Source organism: Mauremys mutica, chromosome 1 (assembly GCF_020497125.1).
Source record: "Mauremys mutica isolate MM-2020 ecotype Southern chromosome 1, ASM2049712v1, whole genome shotgun sequence".
NCBI classification, from domain to species: domain Eukaryota; kingdom Metazoa; phylum Chordata; order Testudines; family Geoemydidae; genus Mauremys; species Mauremys mutica.
In genome coordinates this window covers 322907463-322928640 of record NC_059072.1, presented here as the reverse complement: position 1 = coordinate 322928640, position 21178 = coordinate 322907463, and the positions used below count along the sequence as shown (strand labels likewise).

General features: G+C 42.6%; 1 long non-coding RNA gene across 1 annotated transcript in view; it reads right to left on the bottom strand.

The window, feature by feature from the left end:
* LOC123361920 overlaps positions 1 to 18640 on the bottom strand; it is a 46901-nt gene extending 28261 nt beyond the window's left edge. The window contains exons 1-3 of the long non-coding RNA XR_006576278.1: positions 18483 to 18640; positions 18016 to 18195; positions 8125 to 8213 (exon numbers count right to left, since the gene is read on the bottom strand). This is a non-coding gene — a long non-coding RNA (uncharacterized LOC123361920). The remainder of the gene's footprint in view (positions 1 to 8124; positions 8214 to 18015; positions 18196 to 18482) is intronic.
* Positions 18641 to 21178: the final 2538 nt, after the last annotated feature.

Here is a 21178-nt window from a genome sequence, read left to right as displayed (position 1 = left end):
TCAAATTAAATGGCCCATCAAGGAACACTTAACTAACAATGGACCATGGAAGACACCCATCAACACCTGATGAACTTTCATGTGAACATTCTAACTAGAGTAAGGGTGATGGCCCCTCCTGTGACTCAGCAGAGCATACAAGGGCATGTGACAAAACCATGTGACACTAAACTCCATCTTGTTACCTGTATTTTGCCACAAGCTGTGCGGAGGGCTTTGTTGGTGTCATAAATAAACAGATCAGGGTTAAGGTCTCTTTTCCCTGGAAAGGGTTAACATGTAGTACCTGGTGACCACCTGACCAGAGGACCAATCAGAGATAAGATTTTTTCAAATCTCTGTGGAGGGAAGCCTTTGTCTGTGTGAGAACTGGTTTTGGTTTTAACAGAAGACAGTCATGTCTCCAAGTTCTCCTGGAGTAGTTTCTACTAATTAATAGTGAGTATTAATTAGAAAGGCGAATTAGTCTTATGATTTGATTTCTATATTTGCAATTGTGTGTTTGCTAAAGGAAATGCTTCATTCCTGTTTGCTGATATTGCTTTTACTGAGAAAAGGGGGAGAGGGGATTCTCTCCAGAGATTGATAAGGTTATACCCTATGAGTGTCCAGCTTGGGCTCATAGAGATTCTGTATTTTTCTTTTTATTCTTTAATAAATTCTTTTCTTTTCTTTGGACTTGGTTAATTCCTTCCCTTGGGGAAATTCAGGGGAAGGGGAGGGGGAAGTGGGCTGCTTCCCTGTGTGTGTGAGATTCAAGGCGTTTGAATCCAGGCACCTCTGTCTCCAGAGCAGGCTGGAGAGAGGGGGGAGGGGGAAGGTTCCTCCTCTGTGAATTGATCTGTGTTCCCAAGGGGGGAATCAGGGGTGTCTCGGCCCACGTAATCGACCGAGTGGTGGCAGCTTGAAGGAGACCTACCCTAGGATTTTGGGGTGGGGGGAAGACATGCGGGTCCTCACTTTGAAACCGCCCAGTTTCAAGTGAGGGTAGACTCCTGACATGGTGGCAGCGGTGTTTCGGACCCAGAGAGAGAGGCAAGGCTTTTCTACCAGAGGCACTCTGAGGCAGTTTCAGGGTTACAAGTATTTTCAGTTTTTTGCAGGGCTTTCTGTTACAAAGCCTCCGGTGGAGAGGTACTGGCGTCCATTGTGATACAAGGTACCACTCAGGATTCCTGAGGTGGGGGGAAGTGCTCGCCAAGTACATTCCCATCCAACAGGAAAAGCAGGTTTGGGGGTTGCAGAGAGAAAGCCTCCAGCCAGGTTTTTTTTTTCTCCCTGTGTCTTTTGAAAGGATCAGAAGACAGGAGAACACAAGTCCTGAGGAATAGACCAGATTTTTCTCAGGGGTATTGTTAGCAGCAGCCTTTCAGCTGGGCTGCTGAGTACAGCAACTCAGAGCAGAGGCAGTTTACAGTTTCAGCCAGGTTGGCTGGAGGCAATTTAGTTCCAGCAGGCTTTGTTGGAAACAGTTTTCTTCTGGTTGCTTCAGGCAGCTTGAGGAAAAGGCAAGTTTCAAACAGTTTTCAGGGTTGGGAGGAGGTTTTTTTCTCTGCTGGCTATGCTGAGGAAAAACTCTTCCCTAGAGGTGTGTCCTTCCTTTGTGATATCAGGTATCACTCAGGATTCCTAAGGTGGGGGGAAGTGCTCGACAAAGTACATTCCCATCCAACAGGGAAAACAGGTTTGGGGGGGGGAGACAGAAACCCTCCAGCCAGATTTTTTTTCCCTGTGTCTTTTCAAATCCTCTGGAGCCAGGGAATACAAATCTCTGAGAGGATTTACTACACTTTTCTGCAGGTACTAAGTAGCACCAGACAGGTTTCTAACAGGCTGTGTTAGAAAAGGATTTTTTTCCTTCTTCTTTTCTTTTTTCTCCTTTTTTTCTTTCTGTCTGCTTAAAAACAGCTAGGAAAGAGGTGCAAGTTTTTCTAGGAGGCTTGTTAGAAAGGACCCCCACTGTGAGGTACTTAGCAAGTGCTAGAAACAGGACAAACCAGTTTTTTTGGGTCTTCTCAGTATATCAGCAAACAGCAACTACACATTTGCAAATGAAAAGGTTTTGTTTCTTTTCTATTCAGTCTCTCGGGAATAGAAAGGGTTAGGAATTGGGGAAACCAATTCCCTGACTGCAAAGGGGTGTGACCAGCACCAAAAAGCAACACCAGCAAGCCACACATAAAATTCACTGACTGCAGAGGGGTGTGGCCAGCACCAGAAGGCACTGTTCCCCATCCCAAGAAATTTCCCACCTACATGGCAGGTGAGGACACTAAGGCCTTCTTCAAAAAGGTTAAAAGGACCTGCCATGGGTACAGCATCCCTGAAGACCAGTACAAGGACTGGTCAGAAAAGTGGACTTTTGCTGTCTATAACAATTATTCCATCCCCATGCTACTGGGGGAAGACTTGGCCAACCATGTGCAGCTGGCCAAGAGGGGGGGAGTGGTCACCCGCGGCCAGGCCAAACAAGCAGGCACTCCCATCCCTGTTCTGAGCCATCCACCAGGACCCTGTCTGTGTTACCAGAGACCCAGACAGAGGTGGTGGAACCGGATCCCATGCCAACAACTACAGCAGCCATAGTACATCCAGTCCCAGGACCGGAACTGGAAGAGCAACCAGCGGCACAACCAGCGCCAGCACTGACGCCAGCGCTTGCAACTCCACCGCCAGGGGGCGCCAACGGGCCTAAACTGGCAGAAGCAGCAGACAACTCTACCCAAGAGGCTCAGCCAGAGCCTGAAATATCACCTTGTGCACCAGCAGAAAGCGGTCCACAGTCAATGGAAACAACCTCATCACCTACATCGCTCCCAGAGGAACTGGTGTCTCCCGCCTCAAGGGAACAGTTCCAGACAGAGCAGGAAGCCGATGACAGCCTTAAGAAAGCTTGGGCGGCGGCACGCAGCAACCCACCGCCTCTCAGCTTTTCTACCCAATTCCAGTTTGTTGTAAAACAAGGACTTTTATATAAGGACATTCTTTCTGGTGGACACCAGGAAGGCCAGCATCCTCAAAGACAGTTGGTAGTTCCAACTAAGTACTGGGACAAGCTCTTAAGCTTGGGCCCTGACATCCCAGTGGGCATTCTGGGGTCAACAAAGCAAAAACAGGTTAAAAACATTCCTTCCACTGGGAGGGGATGGGCAAGGACAATGCCAAGTATGTCCGCTCAAATGCATACAAAGTGTTCTTCAGTGTCAAATATCTTGTTGTTTACATACTTAGTAGTATATGTAATAGTGCATGTGTTTTGTTAATCTGTTTATTTTAAAGTTCTAGAAGGAAATCACCGCCAGTGTGGTTCCCCCACTGTCTGCGATTTGGGGGGCGTGTCATAAATAAACAGATCAGGGTTAAGGTCTCTTTTCCCTGGAAAGGGTTAACATGTAGTACCTGGTGACCACCTGACCAGAGGACCAATCAGAGATAAGATTTTTTCAAATCTCTGTGGAGGGAAGCCTTTGTCTGTGTGAGAACTGGTTTTGGTTTTAACAGAAGACAGTCATGTCTCCAAGTTCTCCTGGAGTAGTTTCTACTAATTAATAGTGAGTATTAATTAGAAAGGCGAATTAGTCTTATGATTTGATTTCTATATTTGCAATTGTGTGTTTGCTAAAGGAAATGCTTTATTCCTGTTTGCTGATATTGCTTTTACTGAGAAAAGGGGAGAGGGGATTCTCTCCAGAGATTGATAAGGTTATACCCTATGAGTGTCCAGCTTGGGCTCATAGAGATTCTGTATTTTTCTTTTTATTCTTTAATAAATTCTTTTCTTTTCTTTGGACTTGGTTAATTCCTTCCCTTGGGGAAATTCAGGGGAAGGGGAGGGGGAAGTGGGCTGCTTCCCTGTGTGTGTGAGATTCAAGGCGTTTGAATCCAGGCACCTCTGTCTCCAGAGCAGGCTGGAGAGAGGGGGGAGGGGGAAGGTTCCTCCTCTGTGAATTGATCTGTGTTCCCAAGGGGGGAATCAGGGGTGTCTCGGCCCACGTAATCGACCGAGTGGTGGCAGCTTGAAGGAGACCTACCCTAGGATTTTGGGGTGGGGGGAAGACATGCGGGTCCTCACTTTGAAACCGCCCAGTTTCAAGTGAGGGTAGACTCCTGACAGTTGGAAATAATGGGTTTCCACATGGCAGAAACTATAAAAGGCCCTGGAAGTATCTCCATTTTGCTGAAATGTCTGGACTATGAATTTATACTAATGGGAGCATTCTAACGAAGGGACTGAGGACCTTCCAATGATTTGGAAGCAACCAGAGATTTAAAAAGATGGCAGTTTATTTCATCACTGCTTTAAACTTAATTTAAGAACCTTGCAATTATTGTATGAATTTGGTTCCTTCAACCAATTTTAACTCTCACTTTTCTTTCTTTCTTTTTATAAATAAACCTTTAGATATTAGATACTGAAGGATTGGCAACAGCGTGATTATTGGGTAAGATCTGACATATATTGACCTGGCTATAGGTCTGGTCCTTTGGGATCAGAAGAACCCTTTGTTTGATTAAATTGGTTTTCAATAACCACTCCTCATTAAGTCTAGTGTTTTTGGTGGTGATACAAGGACTGGAATACCCAAGGAGGCTGCATTTCTGACTTCTTGTTAGCCAGTGTGGCGAGACAGAAGTTTACTTTTGTTGCTGGTTTGGTATATCTCAGAGAAGAATAACTAACAGTTTTGTGGTGTGTCCACCCTATTTCTCAGCAGCTTGTCCTGAATTTGGTATTCTCAGTTGTGACCCACTGAGGCACTGTGACAAGCCTAAAACAACCCAGAGTATAAACTAAGACTCCTAAACCTTAGCCATGTGGTACTATACTGGTGCATTATACAGTGGCCTGATCTGTAGTATTGATTAATACAGAGAAATGTACAGCTGACAGGGTGAGAAAAACTTGTTGAGGATGGTAACTGAAAGAAAATGGGCAGTTTCTAATACTGAAAGTGTGGGAATAATCAAATGCTAGACACATACTTCCCCTATTCTCCCCTGCACCCCTCTGCATAAACTGGGGCATATTGGAAGACCTATTAGAAATAATGCCATATCTGAGGGGAGGGTGGTTTGGTTTGGTTTGGTTAAATGCAATATGTTGTTTGAAATTTAGACTTTTCAGTTTAACAGACTCATTTCTCACTACAGTAGAACCCCAGAGTTACAGACATCCCAGGAAAGGAAGTTGTTCATAACTCTGAAATGTTTGTAACTCTGAACAAAACATTATAGTTCTTTCAAAAGTTTACAACTGAACATTGATTTAATACAGTTTTGGAACTTTACTATGCAGAAGAAAAATGCTGCTTTCCCTTTATTTTTTTAGTAGTTTACGTTTAACACAGTACTGGGCTGTATTTGTTTGGTTTTGGGTTTTCTCTGCTACTGCTAGAGTGCATAATTCCGGTTCCAAATGAGGTGTGTGGTTGACTGGGCAGTTCGTAACTCTGGTGTTTGTAACTCTGAGGTTCTACTGTACTTGATTGAAAGCAGGATCTAGGAACAGCCTGTGAGAGCAGGGAACAGCAGCAGTTCACACAGACACTGCTGCTCACAGCCAGGGTACCAGATACTGTTGAGAGAGCATCCTACTCAGCCAAGAAAAATTCCCCCCGCCCCCACCAGGGACCCACCCAGGGATGTCCCTGTCTCCCTCCTGAGTCCCACAAAGCTGCTGAGAGGGCTGGCCAGTCAGTGTGTGCCTTGTTGCTGGGGGAGGAGGGGGCACTGGAGGCATTAAGGGTGTGGCTACGGTGGAGGTGTAGTTTCCAGCTCAGGTAGACATGCCTGTGCTAGATCAGTCACAGCTACCACACTAAAAACAGAAATGTAGCCACTGCAGCACAAGCGGTAGGATTGGAACTGCCCAAGTACAATCCTGTCCAAGGTACATTCTTTGGTGGCTAGTCTGTGCTGCTGCCTGTGCCACGCCAGCTGCATTTCTGTGTTTAGCACATAAGCTCAATCAGAGCTAGCATGGATAGGTCTACTCGAGGTAGAAATTACACCTCCAGCTCTGGTGTAGAACAAGGAGCAGGAGCTCAGCTTCAGTGGAACCAATGCAATTGCTGCACAAGGGGTTGGATGGGGGGAGCCATGCAGGGTATGTGTGCCCAGTGGTGAGCTGGAGCCGGTTCCCACCGGTTCGCGGGAACCAGTTGTTAAATTTAGAAACCCTTTTAGAACCGGTTGTAAAGGGCTTTTAAATTTAACAAAAGCTCCAGCAGCTGCCTGCCCTGCCCCCGGCCCCAGCTCACCTGGCTCCAGCTCTGCCTCTGCCTCCTCCCCTGCAGGCTCCCCCTCCGAGCTTCCCGCGAATCAGCTGTTAGCGTGGGAAGCCTGGGAGGGCTGAGAAGGAAGCAGCAGCTTCCTGCAGGTGAACTGGGGCGGGGGGCAGGAGGAGGGCTCTAGGTGCCACGCGTCTGTGGGCAGGCCCGGCCCCGATTCTGGACGGCCGGGCGGCGCGGCTCCGGGCCAGCACCTGGTCTCTGGCCTGGCAAGTGGCTCCGGGCCGGCCCCTGGCCCCAACTTCGGGCCAGCCCCTGACTCTGGGCTGGCCCTAACTCTGGCCAGCATGGCTCCAGGCCAGCCCCCGGCCCCAGCCCTGACTCCAGCCAGCCGGGTGGCGCGGCTTCAGGCCAGCCCCCGGCCCCAGGGTGGCCCCAGCCCTGACTCCAGCTGGCACGGCTCCAGGCCGGCCCCTGGCCCCCAATTCCGGCCTGGCCAGTGGCTCTGGCCCGGCCCCCAACTCCGGTCCGGCACCCACGGCTCCCAGCCCTGACGCTGGGTGGCGTGGCCCCCATCTCCAGGCAGCATGGTAAGGGGGGCAGGGAGCGGGTGTTGGATAGAGGGCGGGGGGTGGATTAGGATCAGGACTCGGGGTGGTCAGAGGGCAGGGAACAGGGGAATTGAATGGGGGCAAGGGTCCCGGGGGGCAGTCAGGAAGGACCAGGCGTTGGATGGGGCGGTGGGAGGCAGTCAGGGGCAAGGGTTCCAGGGGCAGTCGGGACAGAGAGAAGGGGTGGTTGGATGAGGCAGGGGTCCCGGGGGGCCATCAGGAATAAGAGGAGGGGTTGGATGGGGCGGCAGGGGACAGTTAGGGGACAGGGAAGGAGGGTGCATGGGGCAGGGGTCCTGGGGGTGGGGTGGCAAGGAACGTGGGGGGTTGGATGGGGCAGGAGTCCCGGGGGGCAGAAGGGGGGCATGACCCCCTCGTGGGGTGAGGAGGAGGGAACTGGTTGTTAATATTTTGGCAGCTCATCACTGTGTGTGCCCATTGTGGAGCAGCATGTAGGGGAACATGGATGTTCATGGCCAGGAATCTGCCTCTGCTGGGATTCTCCTGTCCCTCATGCAGCAGAGGATGGCTATGTAAATGCTTCACATTGCTTACAAGAGCCATTGGGTTGAGACAGCTTCCACCAAGCTTCCTCCTCTCTTTCTCTCCCATGCATCTCGCCAGTGCCTGGCCTCCATCTGGATTTTGTCCTTAATATTATTTCCAATATTTGAGAGAGTACTTAGGCAGTATGAGCACTCAGCCAAACAGCTGCTTAGAAAACAATGCTGGGAAGCCTGGCACAAACCAGGCCTCCCCATCCTCTCCAACACACACAGCCTCTCTCTTACGCCATAGATTTTTCACAGCCTTGCCTTGTTCTAACAAAATGACCTCCTTTCCCCTGCCCCCTCTCTCTGCTCATCTGGTCTAGTACAGCTGGAAAGGAGATGCACAAGAACAGCCTAACAACTATTAGTTGTTATGAGTCCCGACCCCCTGATAATGAAAACGCTACTGAAGTCAATTGAGTTACTTTTACTTTCCAGTGTTTACTAGTTTCTCCATTTTGTGCTATAATTATTATTTATTACAACTATGATGTTATTGCCTGGCTTTGATGGAATTGCCTGGTTTTCTCTAGGCATCGTTTAATTTCTGTTTGGAAATTAGTATAATGTCTCAGATAGTGTACTCTGGTGAACAGTTTAAAAGTCAATAATCAATCACAAAAGAAAGAAATGAATGACAATGAGGAAATGTCTAGACGTGTTTTTAGAACATGAGATTTTTACTTTTTTTATTTGTCTATAAATATTTCAGTAAAAGGACAAAATGCTTACCTTTCAATTTTCAAATGCCATTAGTGTTCCAAGTCCTGGAAAAGATTCTAACGGCCTCTTGAACACTGAAGTAATTTGAGTCCATTTGTCTAATAGTCAGGGATTAAAAGCAGAAACAAAGATCATTAACCATGAAAGTTACACACATCTGTTGATTTTTAATAATTAAAACAGCAAATATTTCATTGGTAAAATAATGCAGATCTTAGTATAGCAAGATTCAATTACATAAAATCAGGTCAATAAGATGTTCTGCCAAGCCCATATTCTACTCAGATAGGGCTTTTTATAGTAGTCTTGGACTCAGCTGCTAAGCAAAGAAAAGATTTTTAGTACTGTACACAAATTTTTCAAGGTGGACAGAATCATAGAAGATTAGCATTGGAAGAGACCTCAGGAGGTCAGCTAGTTCAACCCCCTGCTCAAAACAGGACCAACCCCAACTAAGTCAGAGAAAGTCCACAGAGTGCTGCAGTATTTCAGTTATTCCCTATAAGGCTTAAGTAAGGATTTGACCCAGCCAGTCAAACCGATGGATCTTCCCATTCTCTTTAAAAAGAAGAAAAGGTGTGAGGAAGGAGAAAGTTACATGTTTACAAATAGAAGTTTGATTATTAATTTTATTTATACAGATTTTGTTTTTGTAGGTACTTCTCCTTTATTGCAAGTGCTTTACAAATTTTAAAGGATACAAAGTAAACCAAATTCACTGTTCACCACTCTGCATCTGACCATCTGTATCCCTCCACCCACCCCAGTTCCAAAGACAGTAAAGAAAAGATGAGCATTTCCAATGTTGCTGGCCTGCTGTGTGACCATGGCAAGTCACTTTCCTCCCTCTACCTCCATTTCCCCATCTGTAAAATGGAGATAATGAAACTTACTTCTTTTGTCAAGTGCTTTGAGATTTATGGATGAAAAGCACCATATAATTGCTAGATATTGCTAAAAGCAGCAAAGAGTCCTGTGGCACCTTATAGACTAACAGACGTATTGGAGCATGAGCAAACCTCGTTATCTCTAGCCTGCTTCTTGCTTGCATATATATACCTGCCCCTGGAAATTTCCATTACATGCATCCGACAAAGTGGGTATTCACTCACGAAAGCTCATGCTCCAATACGTCTGTTAGTCTATAAGGTGCCACAGGACTCTTTGCTGCTTTTACAGATCCAGACTAACATGGCTACCCCTCTGACACTAGATATTGATAATTATTCATAGAGAATGCCCTGCTAGCATGGTTAGATATTACAGTGGTGAGCACTAAAACTCCTAAAATAGAGAGCAATGCCTCCCTTTATACCACTTATCACAACTGCAGTGCTATTGCACAGGGGAAAAGGACATCTATTAAGTAACCTGGTATCAAACAGGGTGAAACAGCAGATTTAAAAAAATGTTTTGGCTAAAGTAAGAACCTCCCCAGAACGGAAATTGATCTTTGTAAGGTTTGAAAAAGTTCCCTTACCTTTCTTCCCTTGTTCCCTGGAGTAGAGGTGGAAATGCGGAAGTTCTGTGGGAAATGTCTGTTCTTGTGTTATTTCTAGTCTGACCAGAAACAAAGGCCTGGTTTACCCTATCGGGGGTGTTGATGTAAGATACGCAACTTCAGCTACAGGAATACCGTAGCTGAAGTCAATGCATCTTATTCCGACTTACCTCACGGCGCGGGATTGACAGGCGCAGCTCCCCTGTCGACTCCACTACTGCCCCTCGCTCTGGTGGAGTTCCGGAGTCGACGGGGAGCGCGTTCGGGGATCAATATATCGCATTTCGTCTAGACACGATATATTGATCCCTGATAAATCGATCGCTACCCGCTGATACGGCGGGTAGTCTGGATGTACCCAAGGAGTATATGAAATCTCATGAGAGCATGTTTTCATGAAATGTCCAGGCCAGTTTTGCAGACTCAAGCAGTTTGGCTAGTTTAGATAAGCATCTATGTGTTTAGGTATTCATCCAGACTAAACCAAATCTAAAATTATATGGAGGATTCTGTCTCTAGACAAGACATATAACTGAAAGAAATCCTAACAGGAAGCTGAAGTAAATAAGTCTCCTCTTCTTCCTTCCTATTGCCTTTAGCCACGCGTTAATTAGCTGATTAGTATGGCAGCGTGCAGTTACTTGAAAGGACCATATTTGGATATCTACTCTGAAACCTGTCATCTGTTTTTGGTACTTATAGACTCAAAAGCACTGGAAAACATAGAGGTGTTGCTTTTCTTCCTTAGTGGAATTCTGGTAAAGGCAATAAAGTTACACCACAGATAAAGTCCCACCCCCGCTTTTTTAAAAAGGTTTACCACTCCTGTTTACAACATTTTGCTTTAAAGAAACAAAACCCCAATACAGAGAACAAATGCCATTTTATAGAATTCACACTGTTAAAAATCAGTCTTTTATGTAAATATAAAACCATTCAGAGACTGAAACTGATGCAGAATACACTGGCTCACGTATTGAGCAGGCATCTCAATGGGACATATGACACTAGTGCTTCAGGGTCTGCACTGTCTTCCTCTTTGTCTCTGGGTGAAGTTTCAGGCTTTGTTGTGAGTGATAAAACCCTAAATAGCCTGGCACCAGCCTACCTGAGAGCACACCTCTGTCCCCATGACATCCTGCCACAGCTGCGATCAGCAGGGATGCTCAAGCTGGATCCCCATCATTATAAAAGGGAGTGGGCTGCTGGAAGGGGTTGTCTGGGAGGGCTCCAGGCCTCTGAAACTTGCTTCCTACCCCCTCCTCTTGGTCCATAATGGCCCAAATTTGGGGACTTTCTTGGCATTTTGCAAAAGACATCTGTCTCGTAGTGTTTTTGGAGAAGGTGCTTCTATAGTGGAGTGGGAAAGAATTTCTGTAGGTGTCTGGCAGGCTGAGTTACTGTTGAATTGATCATTTCATGCTGCTGAGATTTAATTGTATTGTTAATGAGTTCAGGTACCTGGAGCCTTGGATGTGTGTCTTTTGAGGTTTTTTGTTGTTTTTTTAAAATAAGGATGTATCAATTATCTTCACAACCCCAGCTAAAGGAGGCAGTGTCAAGAGCACATTTGAAAACCTTTGAAATCAACTGAATTGAGAAAATTTTGGCATCTTTTAGTAATTTGCTAAAGAGAAAAGGTTGTTTTACTCTAGAATTTCAGTCCTTTTAAAAACAGACAACACGTTGTCCCACTTGCGGCAGTGATCTGTTAACACAGGAAACATTCTTCAGATGACAATGCTGTCTCTCACTGCAGCACTGGCATCTTCCTGGCCCATTTGTCCCAAATTTGGCCTTCATTTCTCTACCCATCTCTACAGAGTCCCCTTGGAAATCATTGTGCTTTACCCATACATCATCAAGCAAATGCTTTTCAGAATGAAATAAAAGGCAATAATATAAATGCAATATGCTTAAACAGAACATTGTGCTTCTCTCCAAATGAGCATTACATAGCAATAACATGAGCAATAAAATTATAATTACTAATTCCTTTATGTCAACTTTCCCTTGGAAAACTAATGAGGAATTTAATTGCTCAAGAGTAACGGACTAAAATTTAAAGAAAAGAGTCTCAATAGGTTGTAAAATCAGAATTTTACTAAAATCAATTATTTAATCTATTTAAATACATAAAAAATAATGACCAGGCAGATGGCAAAAATATCAGTTTACTTTGAGATATGGGAGAACTCATTTAATTTAATTCTGAACCTACTCAAACAACATGGGTTTAGAATTTAATAACTTTTTACAGAATTCTTTTTGGAAATTAAACTCCTCCACCTGCTGGCCATGTTCCCCTTCTTTCCCACCCACCCATCTCCAGACCTTATTACTCTCCCATTCCTATACTGGTCTTCAGTGTTCTTTTTTTCCCGCCACATGAGAAAGTTCATCCTTTACACTACCAGCCTGAGCCAGCTGTCCTGAGACCTCACAATAAGACGTGTGCTTGACGCTGGAAACAGAACCCCCATAGTGTCAGTGGGCTGTTTCTAAAGTAAAAGAAATGGGAAAGGCAGGAAAACATCTTAATGTGTTTTTGGTACAGTTTGATAGTCAAATAATCTGATTAATGGTCTAATACAGAGGTTCTCAAACCTCACGTGAAGCTCAAAACTGCTTACCAGCCACTATGGTAATTTTAATCAGTTTAATTAAAATGGATTCTTATTCTGATAAAAGACTTTGTAAACTGCTGGTCTGAAACATGAGCTGAAGCCTTGCTGTGGCTTCTAACAGGCTTTTGTTCCAAAGAAGAAGAGAATGGCCTTTTCCACTATAGACCCCTATTCCTGAATGCAAGGAAGTCCCATGGAACTTGTGGCAAGAGAGTGGGGCCTGCAAACATTAAAAAAGTTCATCATTAGTCAGATGTCTTTCAGTTGGCTGAAATCATTACTTTAAGACTTATATAAGTATCATGTACATGAGGGGTAAATTTAAAAGAACATTGGCATAAATGCGTATAATACTTTTTTCTCCATTACAGTACCCATGTGAATGTCATTGATATTGTACAAATCACAAAAGAATAGAGACATTGTGTAAATAGTTTCAGCGGAGAAATGAGGTGGAAAACCTCATTTTACAGTAGAAAGAATACATAGTATGGTTTACCACTCGACAGAGCTAAAAGCCACTGAGCTTTAGAGATAGCTGTTCATTCCCAGGGTTGCTAGATAAAATACAGTATAAAGTAATGTATCAGAGGGGTAGCCATGTTAGTCTGGATCTGTAAAAGCAGCAAAGAGTCCTGTGGCACCTTATAGACTAACGGACATTTTGGAGCATGAGCTTTCGTGGGTGAATACCTACTTCGTCAGATGTAATTAATTTCAACAGTGAGTTTCAAGTAACAGTACCAAGCCTCAAATGTTTTTTTTTTGTTTTGTATTTGGTCTTTTTTTTTTTTAATTTATTTAAAGAAAACAGTTTAGGTCAGATTCTGATCTCTTTTATACCAGTATAAATCCAAAGTAACATGATTAATTTCAGAGCAGTTATTTGAGATTTACTCTGGAGCAAGTGAGAGCAAAACCTAGCTCCAATATAATGGGCCAGATCCCGAGTTCTTTATTAAGTTCTGTCTCAGGCAAATGCCCACTGAAGTAAAGAAGATGTTGCCTGAATAAAGAGTAAGTAGAAACAGAACAAGGACTTTAAGACTGGGACTAATATTTGTAGGAGTTAGCATATTACAATGAATTTCTTATACTATAGATCTACTGCATTGGGAGAGCCTAATGCTAAGCCCATTGAAATCAATGGGAGTTTTTCCATTATTGGTTACACAGTTATGGTGAATATTATGAGAATGATTAGTCTGTACCAAATATTGGATCTGCTCCTGCTCCCATTGAAATCAATGGGAAGCAAATTAAAACCATTACAAATGGGCTTGCAGAATTTTTACCATTTCAATGGATAATAATGTTTATTTTTATGTTATCAATTTATTTTTGGTACATTATCAATTAAAATTTTCACAGCTGCACAAAATTATGGGTTTTAAGTTTTTTTCTATTTTCATTCATTTAAATTTTCACAATTGTGGGAAATTATGGGGGTGTTCAAACAATTATTTAATGTCAGTAGACATTGAGGTTAAAAAAATTAACCTTTATAACTATTAAAACACAAACTGTCAACATCACATGTCAAACTACATAAAGTAAATATCCTTAAATCAAACTCTGATAAGTCCTTCAAGAATCCCTCCTTCCTTTGCCTATCTGTAAACGTAGACTATAATTGATGGAAATATTTTTAATTGGTTTGCATGTGTACGGTGACATTAACGTTTACTGACATTTACCAATAAAAATTTAATACTTCTAAGCCTAATTACAAAGCATGAAAGTGTGTTTGCTCTAACTGTAGGTAGAGCTGCTGTTTGAAGAGATGCGGGTTCTTCATAACTACCTCTGGTTTCATTTATCAGTCATAACAGGTGGCTCATATCTTCAGTCTCAGTCTCAAATGAGGGTCTCTACATTGTAAATCTGCATCTTTAAAAGCATGGTGGTGGTAGGGGAGGTATTACTCCAAACCCTGTTTCTGGGGGGGATTCTACAAGTAATGTACAAGGAAACTGAACTCTAATATATTTTCTTTTTAAAATGGCATCTTATCAAATTTGTCTTGAATTGGTTAAATGTGACTGAGCAAATCAGTTTGACGACACTGAAAACACCCCCTTGCTATAACATAATCCCATATGATCTCATGGGAATCATCCCAAAGAGAGACATCAAATTGCTTCTATATCCACAGATCAAAGTTAGGACTGGTAAAATGATTGATGGTCACTAAAAGGGCATGTTCCTGGAGGAATAGACAGAAAAAATTAAGGGACACAAAAATGGTATCAGAACAATGTGATTTCCATAGAATGATGTCACTGTAGTGCCATAATTCTGTCTATATCATTTAACAGTGCTGTGAAATAGATTTAAAAAAAAAACACTTACAAACACAAACATATGCAGCTTGTCATTTAATGCTCTATAGAATGGAGTTAGTCAGAATGAGCAAAAGGATACAAATGTAGCCAATATCTATGTTGCACAATGTTATCACAAAGGCAACACTATTTTAGTGGATTTTTTATGTAATATTACAGGGGAAATATGACTATTAAATAATATGCAACCTAGTTGTTTATGGGCCTGCTTTCTGAAAGCCTTACTCATGTGAATAATCCCACTGGTTTCACTATGAGCAAGCAGTATAGAAACCATCATTTAGTCGTTTGCTTTCAGTTCATTTTTCTTACTGCATTGGGATTTCACTAACCTCCTCCACTATTTATGTCTGAGTAATAAATAATGTCCCCCCTGGGATGAAGTAATTTGTTACCCACACAGAAACTTAAATGCTAAATATGTTTGCTGAAGTTAAGAGGTTATGATAAATAATTTTAGAATTCTTTATTTTCATTCTAAGTTCCCACAGATTTCCCAAGGGAATTCATACAACACCTCTCACAGTATACTAATTGTATATAAATGATTGGATTTTATTACATCCCTATTTTTTTATTATTTTTTATTATTTTTCTGTCTTCTAATTATGTTACCTGTCCCTTTACAACAATTATATACACACAGGCACACATACATACACACGCACACACACACAGAGGGGAAATGCATATGTGATGGGTTGTCACCCCTAGGGTGCAGTCTGGGAGCCATGGGAGCCGCTGCACCCCTCTAAGACACATACGGGTTGGAGACACAGCCAGTCTCACCAGGCTCTGTATCACCCAACACGACAGCAGGTGGAGCCACTCACCCAAACTGAGCTACCTGAGTGCAAACAGCAGACACCAGCCAATTTCCCAGTGCCCCAGGCACGCACCCCATGCTGGAGTATAAACCCAAAATTATACTATCTTGCACTGCACAGGAAACTGTACAGTGTAAGCTCATAAATAGTTCATCCTTCACTCAGTGTGGAGAGGAATATGCAATAAGCATATGTTAACCAAGCTGAGATTTCCCCCAGACACTTCAGCCAAAGGCACACTGGTTTAGAGAAGAAAAACAAACAAACACATTTTTAACTACGAAAAGGTAGGTTTAAGTGATTAAAAGTGATAGCAAACAGATTACCTAATAAACAAACATAACTGCAAACTAAGCCTAAAATACTAGAAAGATTGGATATGAATTAGCAATCCCTCACCCTCACCCTGGCTGATGATACAATCAGTCCACCAGGTTTCCATACACAAGCTAGAAATCCTTTTAGCCTGGGACCAGCACTTCCCCCGGTCAGTCTTTGTTCTGCAGGTGTGGGCAGTGAGACCAGTAGATGATGTCACATTGCACCTTACATAGCTTTAACATATGGCAGGAACCCTTTTTCCAGAAACAGTTCCCAGCCTGGTTTGTGGAAAAATACAGGTACCCAAAATGGAGTTCAATATCATGTGGTCTGGTCACATGCCCTTGCTGAGTCATAGCAGCCATTGTTTACAGGCTACCTGAAATGTCTACAGCAGGGATCAGCAACCTCTGGCACGTGGCTCACCAGGGTAAAGCACCCTGGTGGGCCGGGACAATGGGGGCTGCAGGTAGCAGCGCGGGCTGAGGGATGTGCTGGCCACAGCTTCCTGCAGACTCTTTTGGCCTGGAGCGGTAACCATGGCCAGTGGGAGCCGTGATCAGCCAAACCTGCCAATGCGGCAGGTAAACAAACTGGCCCGGCCCGCCAGGGTGCTTACCCTGGAGAGCTGCATGGCCAGAGGTTGCTGACCCCTGGTTTACAAGAAGGCCAAGCTTTTCCACAGCCCATTGTGGATTGAGCCATTAGCATTGTCTAGCGTCACCACTGTTCCTGAAAGGTGTTCATCAGAGTAAGCACATTTGAAATACAACTCCATAGTCAATATTAATAACTCCAGATACAAAAATGATACATGCATACAAATAGGAAAATTATATCCAGCAAATCATAACTTTTCCAATGACACCTTACATGACCCATCATGTACAAAATGTATGATTATGATGTAAGTATGACATAATTATGATGCAACTATGAAGAATATGGGCTGCAGTGTCACAGCATAAAAATACAACTTTCAAACAAACAAAAAAACCCAAGCAATTCAAAAAGCCCAGTTCTGCTACCCTTACCCACAATGAGTAGCACCTCACTTTATGAGAAGTCCTATCTGAAATCAAGAAACAACTCAATATGAATAAGAGTGGAAAAATCAACTCCTCCCATAAGAACTTAAAAGAAAGGATACAAAGAGAAAATAATAAATTCAGAAAAATGCAGATGACCTGAAAAGATCCTACAGAATGTGAGTAACAGTACATTATTCCACCCTATATAGTCCCCGCCCCCATCTTATTTGTTGTTTTTCAAAACTCATCTAGAAATTGCTAAAATTTGCTTATTTAACATATGTTACTGGCTCGTCATTATGCAAGCACAATAACATATTGTTATACAATTGCTTTTGAGTGCTGGACTAGTAGGGTGGGGAGAAGGTGGAGAGATTAATTTGTTAAAAAACATAACACGTATTTTTTTAAATTAAAAACTAAGTAAATGTACTTTACAAGTAGCTAGTGTATAAGAAAAATAAAGGTGAAACAGATATGGTCTGCTAATCTTGCAGTTTCTCTATAACTAAACTTAAAAAGAACACTTTAATGAGTTCCATTCACTTTAGGGGAAGACTATTTAAGTACTATTTCTTCTGATCTATACTTGCACTCTGCTTGCTTAGTAGAAAGGATGTAGGAAGGTGGGGCTAATGAAAAAAGAAGTTCAGAATATTAATTACTGAAGAAAACACAAGATGATAGACTTCTTAAAAGTGTTGGTAAAATTTGCCAGCGAAGTGTGTAGGGTTTTATGTTAGACAATGTTTTTGTTTAAGGAAAGTCTGTTAGAAGATCGAAGGAAAGGAGACAGGAAGAACTGGTAGAAGTAAAACGAATAAATAAGACTGCAAGAAAATCATTGGCTGTGATTTTATTGTGGAAACTACAACTTTTAACACACACCTCAACCTTTTTTGAATGGTGTTGTTACCCCATGAACCAGAGTGTAACACCACTCACTCATGGGGTCACAATACTACTCATTCAGATTTGACCTGGCTGCCCCTGGAGCATGACAGAAAGGCAGCTGGGCCACATTTGAGTGAAAGGCATTGCAACTTGGCACACTCAGATTTAGCCCCCACACCGAAACCTCAATTTTAACAAATTGTGGCTACAACTTTTGAGCCAAAATATCACCACTTCCTTACAGTCTTATAACCTTCATTCTGACATTTCTTTATCATCCAAGGGATTAGAAATTAGTCAAAATTAAAGATATCAGGTACTTATAACACAATAGGTCCCTATGTTTTAGATTACCTATTTGTTGAAGAAAGTGCTTTTGCAAAACTGTGGAGAGCAGGAGCCAAGTTCATCTTCATGTTGGGTTTTCTCTTGTGCCCCTAGGTCCATTGACATCAGTGGCATCACACCAGAGATGCATCTACTCCCCCTGTCTTTGTACACAAGTCAGAAGTAGCAGCAATCAAATGATAGAATCTAGATGATAAGGGGGAAAATCACTTGGTTATCATTGATTTTAACTAGGAAAAAAAAAACCTAATAAGGCCCAGTTGTGAACCTCTTCCACCCTTACATTGGTGAGCAGTTATTCACATGGGGAATCCCACTGCAGTCAGCATCATGAGCATTCCTATCAGTCCATGGGAGATTGTAGGGATTTCTAAAAACAAATGCTCCTCTAATATCAAGTCTTATATTTTTCACCATTCTGTTAAAGCTAATTTGCTAGACCTTTTTTTAGGAAAAAAAACAAACAAACATACATTTTCAAACTGGTGGAAGTCAATGGAGTTACTCCCTATTTACACTGGTACAACAAAGAGCAGAATTTGGCCCCTGTAGTTATTATCCAAGTTCATCTGCCTCTTAGTAAGAGCAGAAATAGTGCTGCAGAGACATAATGTACCCAGGATCATACTAAGTGTCAAACCCCTGCTCCAGGGAAGCACAGCTCAGGAATAAGGCCCTGCAGCTGCACCTGCTCAGTCTCTGGAGAGTCTAACAAGCACAGCTGAGCCACATCAGCTAGGTCACCTGAGGGACTGCTCTGCCTGATTGGCTGAAGAAGCTAGCAGGCCTGTTTTTTAAACCCAGCAGCAGCAATTCACTTGGTGCTATGACACACATACTTGTGGATTCTGTCTCTCTCAGTGCTGGCCTTGCTTCTGCCCTGCACCTGGCCTTGTCCCAGCTTTGCTCCTGCTTTCCTGACACCAGGAATTCCAGTTCTGACCTTTGGCTCTAGCATTTGGACTGTCCCTCTGGTTCTGACTTTAGGCTGTGATTCCTGATTCTGGCTCTGCTTTGGCTCTGGCATGTAGACTTTTGCCTCTATGCAGTAGACCAGAAGGTCCATGACCTGGTCACCTGATAGTATGCAAGTATATGATTAAGTGTATAGTCCCTTTGGTGTCTATGGGGATTGGTTTTTCCATTAGCAAAAAAGGCAACATTTGTCAAATAAACTAATTGCTTCTAGTTTGCTCAGCTTTAACATATGCACATACATCCCTGTGCCCATTCATACAGTGATTACACCACCAAACACCTCAGTATTAGGTATGGCCACATAGGATGTGATTCTTATTTATACTAAGTCCTCTTTGTGATACTCTAACAGTAACTCTAATTTATGCCCATGTTAAAGTTATTTTACTAGACTGGTTAAAATAAGACTAAAACCTTAAATACTCAAATTGAACTATGGCCTGATTCTGAGAGAGGCCAAGCACCCTCCACTCCTACTGATGTCAATGGAAGTGGGAAATGTTTAGCTACTTACAGTATCAGGCTTTATGTTGGGTAAAAATGTGTTGGATTATGTAAAATCTACAAGTGTTCTGGTGGTACCTATAGGTAATCATGTGAGGTTGGGTATTTTAATCTCAGACAATCTTCAAATTCTGTTCTTGGGGAAGGTGCCTAATATAAGTAAAATCCAATCAATGCCTTTTAGCGTTCTTTCCTGTCACAGAGTTTCAGATTACTAATTAGGAATGTTCAATTGCATTCCTTTCCATCAATTTGTCATAGGGTACAATTCAGCACTCTCTGAGGATTTAAAAGGTTACACTTCCATTCGTCAAGGTCACAGCAAGAAAAGTTTTTCATTAATTTTAGATTGGCAAAGAAAGAAATATTGTAATTGCCGCATTTAGCCATTCAGTGCACCAGTCCACTTTCTAACTCGCAGCCATCCAGTTAGGAACTTTATTTAAAAATGCATGAATTGTATGACCCATTAAAGCTATGATTCTGAAGAGTTCATTTGTGGGTTTATTGCCTGGTTTCTTTGTTTTCAACCGTGCAGTGATTACATTTAATGCAATCACTTTTCAGGACAATGACCTGATCGCTCAAAGTTTGGTAAATAAACATGGTTCTCCATTGATAGAACCAGAGGTGCAATATCCATTAAAGTCACCTCACAAGAGCCTAATTCCAGCTGTTGACTGCCCACAGTGCCTATTGGGCACTCTGCACCTTGCAGAATGTAGCCAAAACTGATCATTGGGAAAACTTCCCAAGGATGTTTCATTTTTCTACCATGAATTACCTTAAAGGAACCAAATTAAGATTTTTTTTCCATTTGTCAAACTAGATGGCCATTTAGAGGCCTTATTGCTATTTAGTGAAGTTACAACTGTTATTCAAGATCAGTGGAGGCAATGACAGTCCAAGTGAAACACCAGTTCAAATACATCTATATTTTCAGGTGGACTGAATAGGCAAAGATTTCTCTTAAACTAATGTGGTAATCATGACAAATTGATACATTTTAGAGTCCTGCATCTTGTGTCTGAATTGGAGCAGCCATTTTAGAAGTTTTGACTGTTTTGTTTTGGTTTTTGGCTAAAAAGGATAAAATCACTGAATCAAAACAACTGATTTACAGTGAGGTCATGAAGAACAGCAGGCAGAGTAAAGCTGAATATTGTACCAGCATTGTCATGGCTTTGCTCCATCATTTGAAGAAATACATTTTCCTTTCAGGTAGGCCTGCTGCTACAGACCTTATGACAGGGGTAGTCAATTATTTTTTGTCAAGGTCCAGTCTCTTTTCCCTCTTAACAAGAGCCTGACTTTTTTGTTTAATTTAATATAAAGATGCATAAGTGCCGGTGAGCAGGGGCTTGTTTACACTAGAAAGTTGTACTGCTTGAGCTCTAATACTATAGTTAAAGTGGTAAAATCTCCCTAGTGTTGACACAGTTATATCAGTGTAAAGGTGCTTTATACCAGTATAGCAATTCCAGTACAGGGAGGGGAATAAGCTATATCACAGTAAGGCATGTTTTATAAAGCCTGGTCTACTCGGCAGACTTTTGATGTCAAAAGGCAGCTTTTAGTGGCAAAACAGTGGAGGTGTACACAGGGCAATGCCACTGTTGGTGACAAAACAAAACCACCTCGACAAGAGACATAAAGCTTTTGCAGCAAAGTTAACACAACAAAGCAT